Source organism: Cervus canadensis, chromosome 6 (genome assembly GCF_019320065.1).
Source record: "Cervus canadensis isolate Bull #8, Minnesota chromosome 6, ASM1932006v1, whole genome shotgun sequence".
Classification (NCBI taxonomy): Eukaryota; Metazoa; Chordata; class Mammalia; order Artiodactyla; family Cervidae; genus Cervus; species Cervus canadensis.
In genome coordinates this window covers 29,721,580-29,728,732 of record NC_057391.1, presented here as the reverse complement: position 1 = coordinate 29,728,732, position 7,153 = coordinate 29,721,580, and the positions used below count along the sequence as shown (strand labels likewise).

General features: G+C 37.1%; 1 pseudogene; it reads right to left on the bottom strand.

Moving 5' to 3' along the window:
• Positions 1-5,983: 5,983 nt before the first annotated feature.
• On the bottom strand, positions 5,984-6,396 carry LOC122442924 (annotated as a pseudogene).
• Positions 6,397-7,153: the final 757 nt, after the last annotated feature.

Genomic DNA, 7,153 nt, shown 5'->3' with positions numbered 1-7,153 from the left:
TTAGAAGCATATGCCATTGCTAAATTGTTGCCAAAAAAAAAAGAAAAAGAAAAAAAAGACAACTTGATTTTTTGCATTCATGGCTTACAAAACTGTTGATTCAAGATGTGACAAAAAGTTTATGTCCTGACAGTAAGTCTTATTTCCTGGGCTTCCCTGATGGCTTGGTGGTAAAGAATCTGCCTGCAATGCAGGAGACCGGGTTCTGTTTCTGAGTTGGGAAGATCCCCTGAGAAGGGAATGGTAACCCACTCCAGTATTCGTGCCGGGAGGATTCCATGAACAGAGGAACTTGGTGGGCTACAGATAATGGTCGTAAAGAGCTGGACACAGCTGAGGGACGAACACTTTCACTTTTTTCCCCAAAGTGATCCACACTCATAATCACTAGTGAGTGTTTGCTTCATAAAGCCAAAAGTAAACTTGACTAATTGTTACATTTAGTCCAAAGGAAGATTGTGACTAGCTTGTAGACTGTATCTGTAAATTAAACCTAAATAAAAACCTCAACAACTTAATGACAGGTAAGTTAAAAGTAGAGAATCCATGTTAATGTCTATCACTCTTTGTTAGATTCTATTAAATATCTGCAAAATATTCTTTGAAGAGAACCTCTCCATCCACTCACAAATTCAACTTCATGGATTATACATCACATTTTCATCTACATATGTTATCTAAACTAGACTTTAGACTTTATGGGATAGTTTCCTCATTGATTTTTCCCATCTTGGAGGTAATGTTTGGATTACTTTAACATTTTATGATTTTTCCTAATGGCTAATACATCAACCTGGTAAGAAACTCAAGTAATATGAAACGGTATGTCATGAAGACTTCCTTCTATTCCCAAGCGCAGTGACATTTTCTCTCCCTGACTGTTATCGTTAGCATTTTAAGTATACCATTCTAAATGTATTCTCTGCATATATAAATGTGTATTTCTAGATCTCTCCATCACTCTTTTTCTTATTAACATAATAGCATATTTGGGTCATAACAAGAAACAAAGGGCACACTCAAATTTGGAAAATTAGAGGATAGTTTCTTTACAAAGAAATTATCATCAAATACATTGGTTATAATATAGGGGAACAACAAGGAGAGAGCTCAATACTCAGGATGGGGACAGTGGAGCTGTAATATCTCTTAGGCTCAAAGAAAAGAAGTGAGTGATTTCTCCAAGTTGAAAGGGAGGAATCGAATAGGGGAGGAGCAGTGATGTGGCTAGCTTAAAGTAAAGAGAGAATGAACACTCAGACCTCACTCTTGTTTGATCCCATGTTGGGGTTCCCCACTAGCCAAATGCAACCAGCAGCCGGAGGACTGAGGAGCCCAGTGATATAATCCATAGAGGTGGGTCTCCCGGGACAATGAGCAGAGCAGCGAAGGGTGAAGAGTGAACCAGGATGAGCAACTGGAAGAAATCTGCCATTGATTCTCCTTGCTCCTTGCTTTTTGCAGTTAACAGTTTATGATGGGGATCGTTCCACGTGTCAGTACCTACAAATCTCTCCCCTTATTTTGAAGGAGGTAATTATTGCATGGATGAAGCATGGTTTAATTAGTCTTTTATTGCTAAACATTTAGATTTCCTGTCTTTTGTAAATACCAACATAGCAACAAATATGCTTGTACATATGTCTTCATGCACATGTGTGCTATATCTGTTATATAAATTCCTAAAATTGAAGTATTTGCTCATTAATTTAGGGGGTCAAAGTGGAACTGGGTTGTTTATTTCTCCAAACAGAAAAAATAAAACTACTTTCACATTTGGGCAAAAAGTTGTCAGAATTTGTTGTGAGTCCTTACTGCCCCTCAAATCTAAACTCCTTCTTGTCTAAAAATACAAATTCTTTTTTATTTGTAGAATTGTAGAACAGTATAGAAGTTAAGAACATGTACTCAGGAGCTGGTGAGCTTGACCAGTACATAGCACTACATCCAGGTTTTGCTCTTATTACTTTGCAATCAATAACCTTTAATAACTGCCTCTTCTCATCACTATTTTTGTTTGTTAATCTTCTATTTTTCCCTCACTCACATCTCACAAATCTTTCAGATCTTAGCTCTCTCTGTGTGCATGCATTTGCTTTATTTCTTTCAAGATTGTTTCAAACTTATGTCTTCCAAGCAACTGTGTTAAATTGGCCCTAACCTATCAAGTTGGTATATATATACCAATGATACATCTATTTAGAACTGTTTTAATGTTGTGTTTATTGATATATTATACTGTAATATATATTGATTTACCAAACATGAGAATCACCATTCTGGTTAATGCTTTGGGATCTACTCTGGGTTATACTAATGGCCAACAGAGTTTGATATTAATCTCTGCAGTAGTAATAAATTATGCTTTTTTCAAAAGCATAGGTCCCAAAGTCATTAGTTTTTTTTTTTCTAATTAATATATTTTGGCTTTATTGAACCTTACAATTTAAATTTCTCATCAAACTATTCTATTTTCAGCCTTTATTATAATTTATGATAATGATTCATATAAAATTTCTATTTCCTCTTATTTATGCCCCAAACTGAATTTTTCCAAAATGTAAGGGGTACCTCCTAATTCTGGAATTATAATTTTGATTAAAATTATTGTTTACCAAGGCAGCATGATTTCTCAAAGTTTTATTGTTTACTCTCCCCAAACAACCAGTTCCAGATTTATCTTAAGACTGGGACAGAATGAAATTCAGATGGGCAGAGAAAGTATTGTTTCCTTATTTTTGTTCTTTTCATACTAATTTGAAGTATATTCTGGTTTATTTTTTAATCTGATCCATTAATTTTAAAGTACTATTGTGCTGTGTTCAGTTTCTCTGTTGTTTCTGACTCTTTCAAACTCCATGGACTATAGCCCCCAGGCTCCTCTGTCCAAGGAATTCACCAGGCAAGAATACTGGAGCAGGTTGCCATTTCTTCCTCTGGGGAATCTTCCCAATCCAGGGATCAAACTCATATCTCTTGCATTGGCAGGTGGATTCTTTACCACTGTGCCACCTGGGAAACCTTTAGATAGCTTTTTATCTCCAGAAAAATACTCAAAATCTCAGAAATTTCAGTCTCCCACCCTTCTGTCAATTCCCTCTCCAAGATGGCATCTCGGTTTGGGGGAAGAGATATTCTTGAACTTAAGTAGGAGAGGAAGAGGGACCTTTTGAATCTAGGAATAATGTCACTTGTCCTTCTAGGTTGCTACTCACTATGCTGGTTTTTGTGACTGAAGTCTGCAGCTGGTAGAACACATAGTCTGGGGTCTCTCAAATTTATTTGAGTCCAGTGGTACTTTCTGGCCTGCTGGGTCTTCTCTAAGCTCTTGCTGACCCCATCTCAGGCCCTACCTGCACTGTATCTAGTCAGCCTCTGGGTCTGTTGGTCAGCCTTTGCTGTAGAGTCATACCGTATTTTCCAGGATGTACTCTAGGAAGCCTCATTGTATTCATGACTCTGGAACTAAGGGAGGCTCAGGGCTGTAAGCAAACTCATCTGGCTGCCCAACCACCCCACTCCGCCGTCATAATTATTATCCCAGGTTGATATAAAACCATTCTCCTCTTGGCATTTTCCTCAATTCACCTGCAGTATATACCTGAAAGGGGTGGAGCAGAGAGAATGTGAACAATGAGACATCTTCCTTTTCTGACTCCCCCTTCATCTCCATCTTGCTCATTTTCCACTTTTGTCTTAGGGAATATGTTGCCCTCTTTCACTATTTCCCTTATCTCCCTTATATCTTCCATATACTTATTCAGTGAGTTGATCTATTAAGCAACACTTACATTTCTTCTAGATTTTCATATAAGTAGAATCATACAGTATGCATTCTTTTACTTCTGGCTTCTTTGCTCAGTGATATATTTTTGAGATTTGTCCATGTTATTGGTTGTATGGGCAGCTTTTTTCTTTCTATTGCTGAGTAGTATTCATTGTATAGATATACCACAATCTGTTCATTCATTTAACTGTTGATGGAAATATGAATATTTCCAGTTTGGAGCTAATAAAAATAAAGTTACTATGAGTATTTGTGTGCAAGACTTTTTGTGGACTTCTGGCCTCAATTTTAATTCCAGAGCAGGAATATGTAAACAATCATTAATGTGAAACAGACCCCAGTTCAGCATCATAATATGCCTTGGTGTAATTTTTATGTGTTTATTTTGCCTTGGGTTTATTGAGCATTTTGGATCTCTGAGTTTATAGCTGTCATCAAAATTGGGAGATTTTCAGCCAAATATTTCTTCTTCTTCTCCACTTTCTCCTTTTTAGGATCTTCCAATTACCTGTATGCTAGGCCTTTAGATTTGATGATAGATTATTGAAGACCTGTTTAATTGTCACCATATTTTCTTCTGTGCTTTTTAGTTCAAGTAATGTCTATTCTTTCTTTCAAGTTTACTGATGTTTTCTTCTGAAGTGTGTAATCTGCTATTAAGTTCATGAAGTGAATTTTTCATTTATTTCATTGTTCAGCTCTAGAAATTTTCCAATAACTTAAAAAACATTTTATCCTCTTATTATGTTCGTGTTTTCTTTAAAACCCTTGAAGAGATGTACAATAGCTGATTTTATGTCATTTTTCTAATTCCTTCTTCTTTGTCATATCTGTATTGTTTTATTGAATTCATGATCTCCTTGTTTTGTGACATGTTTTTTAACTTCTTTGCATGTCTAGTTTTTTTTTTTGCATGTCTAGTTTTTTAAAATTATTGGATGCTAGATATTATAAATGCTATATCATCAAACATCTAGACTTCCTTGCTTTTCTTTAAAGGATGATGAGCTTATTTTGGCAAGTAGTTATTTGCAGACCAGCTTGACACTCTTGAGTCTTGCTCTTAAGCTTTGTGAGGGTAGCTCTAGAGTATCCCTTACTTTAGGCCTAATTTAACCCTACTGCTAAGAAGTGATCCTTTTGGCATCTCTAATGAATGTCCTGGGAGTTCAAAAAGGTCTCTCCAGTCTGACAGTTTAGAACTCAATTGTCTCCTAATCCTTTTAGAGTTCTGGGAATTGTTCAGTTTATAGCTTTCTAGTATTCTGAGGTGGTTATTTACCTAGCCCTGAGAATTCAAATCTTATAAGTGTGAACTGATTTGTGTTTAGTCAAAGATGGAAGAGGACTTCTTTGCAGATTCTGGAACTCGTTAGTTTAGTGAAATACATTAATAGATTTTCAAATGTAAAATCATGCTTGCATTTTTTCAGGATAAACTACAGTAGTTCATAGTATCCTTCTCCCCCACCCACCTCCCTCATTTAGTATGCCACAATTTTATTCAGATATTCCTATCTATGTTAATCAGTGAGACAGACATAAATTTCCCATACCATACCATCCTTATCTACTTTTGGTACTAAAGTGATAGTAGACTTATAAAATAAGTTGGGATAATTTTTCTTTTTCTTTGATGGGTAGGAATAGGATTGTGTCTTTATTTGGTATAATTTTGTCTGAATTTACTTTTCTGTTAAGTACATTTTAAACAGCTAGTTTAACTTTTTGTAATGACTTTGAAATTTATGACCTTTGATATGCATTTTTTTTTTTTAAGTAAGAGAAATCATTTTAATATATACATTTTCACTTCGGTCAATTCAACAATGATTTCTAATAGGCGTGCAGACCCATTTAGTTTGCTTCAAATTCATTTATTTCTCAACATGCAGCAACCTTCCTAATGGGATAGTTGAGTTGAACTATTTATTCCTAAAGAGTACAATGGACCTTGTCCTCAAAGAGTTTTATCAACTTTAACATTTTCAAAGAGCCCTATGAGGCTGCTCAATATGGTAGTTTCCCCCTGAAATTTCCTATTTGGAGGATGGCAAAACAGTCTAAACATATCTTTCCCAGTCTACTGGTTGCTTGTATTCATATCACAGCGAGGCTGGCTAAGAGGTAGAGACTGAATAATATGTAGATAGCCTTCAAGTCCAGCTGAGTGAGACAGCTTCATTTTCAGAAAAGAAACCAAATCATGAAAACCCTCCTAATAGTATGATTTGTTCCAGGGTTCTTTTAAGAAGGGATGTAATCCTCATGCACAGGACTCTTTATGGCCTTCTAGAGTTTTCTGCTCCAGCCAGTGTTCTCTAGCCAGGTGACTTATTCACTTGCTGCAGAACTGAAAGCATGAAGTCTCTGTCTACTTGCATAATTAGAGGTGGTGTTCGTCTTCTCATTTCCGGCCAAATGGATCCGACCACACTTTCAACCCTGGTGGCTGCACGTCTTCTTTAACAATACCAGCTCGATTAATGGCTTGTTCCTTCTTGTACTCCCAGCCGCATTAAGGGCCGGAAGTAGATGGGGTAGAAGGCGGCGCCGATCAGGGCGATGAAGCCACCGAAAATGGGAGCAGTGCGCAGGTTCCGGGACATGGCTCCAGCCGGCGCTACCCGGATTCTCCGAGTTCTCGGGACTCTCCAAACCCGGCTCCCGCCGGCCTTGATATACTTTTAAATTGAAGTATACTATATTTATGTGGGCTTCCCTGGTGGCGCTAATAGTATAGACCCCCCCGCCCCGCCCCGCCCCAACCCTGCCAATGCAGGAGATGTAAGAGAAGTGGGCTCAATTCCTGGGTCGGGAAGATCCCATGGAGAAGGGCATGGCAACCCACTCAAGTCTTCTTGCCTGGAGAATCCCATGGACAAAGGAGCCTGGCAGCTATAGTCCATAGGGTCGCACAGAGTCAGACACAACTGAAGCAACTTTGCATATCACACAACATATTTATAGGGAAGAGCATCAAGGTTAAGTGTACAACTGGCATCTACTACTTGAGTTTTATTTTCTTCTCACTTGTAGCCCCTTGAAATTCCCTTACTTGAGAATTCAGCCATGTATTTGAAAAGCTGTGTGTAATTTTTTAAAGTAGAAGGGTATATTATTAACTATTACTTTGTGACAAACAAAATCTCAGAATTCAATGATAAGCTTTTGTTTTCTGCCTCACATGTCTGTAAGTCTGCTGGACCTGCTCCACCCCACAAAAGGTTTTTATAATATTATATCTCTGCAATTAGCAATGTGGCATGTATTCTACTTATTCAATTCTTGTTTAATATTTTTCCATGAAATTGCTTTTTTGGAGGTCATGTATCTTTTTGATTATGTTATTTTTTTCATTTTTTT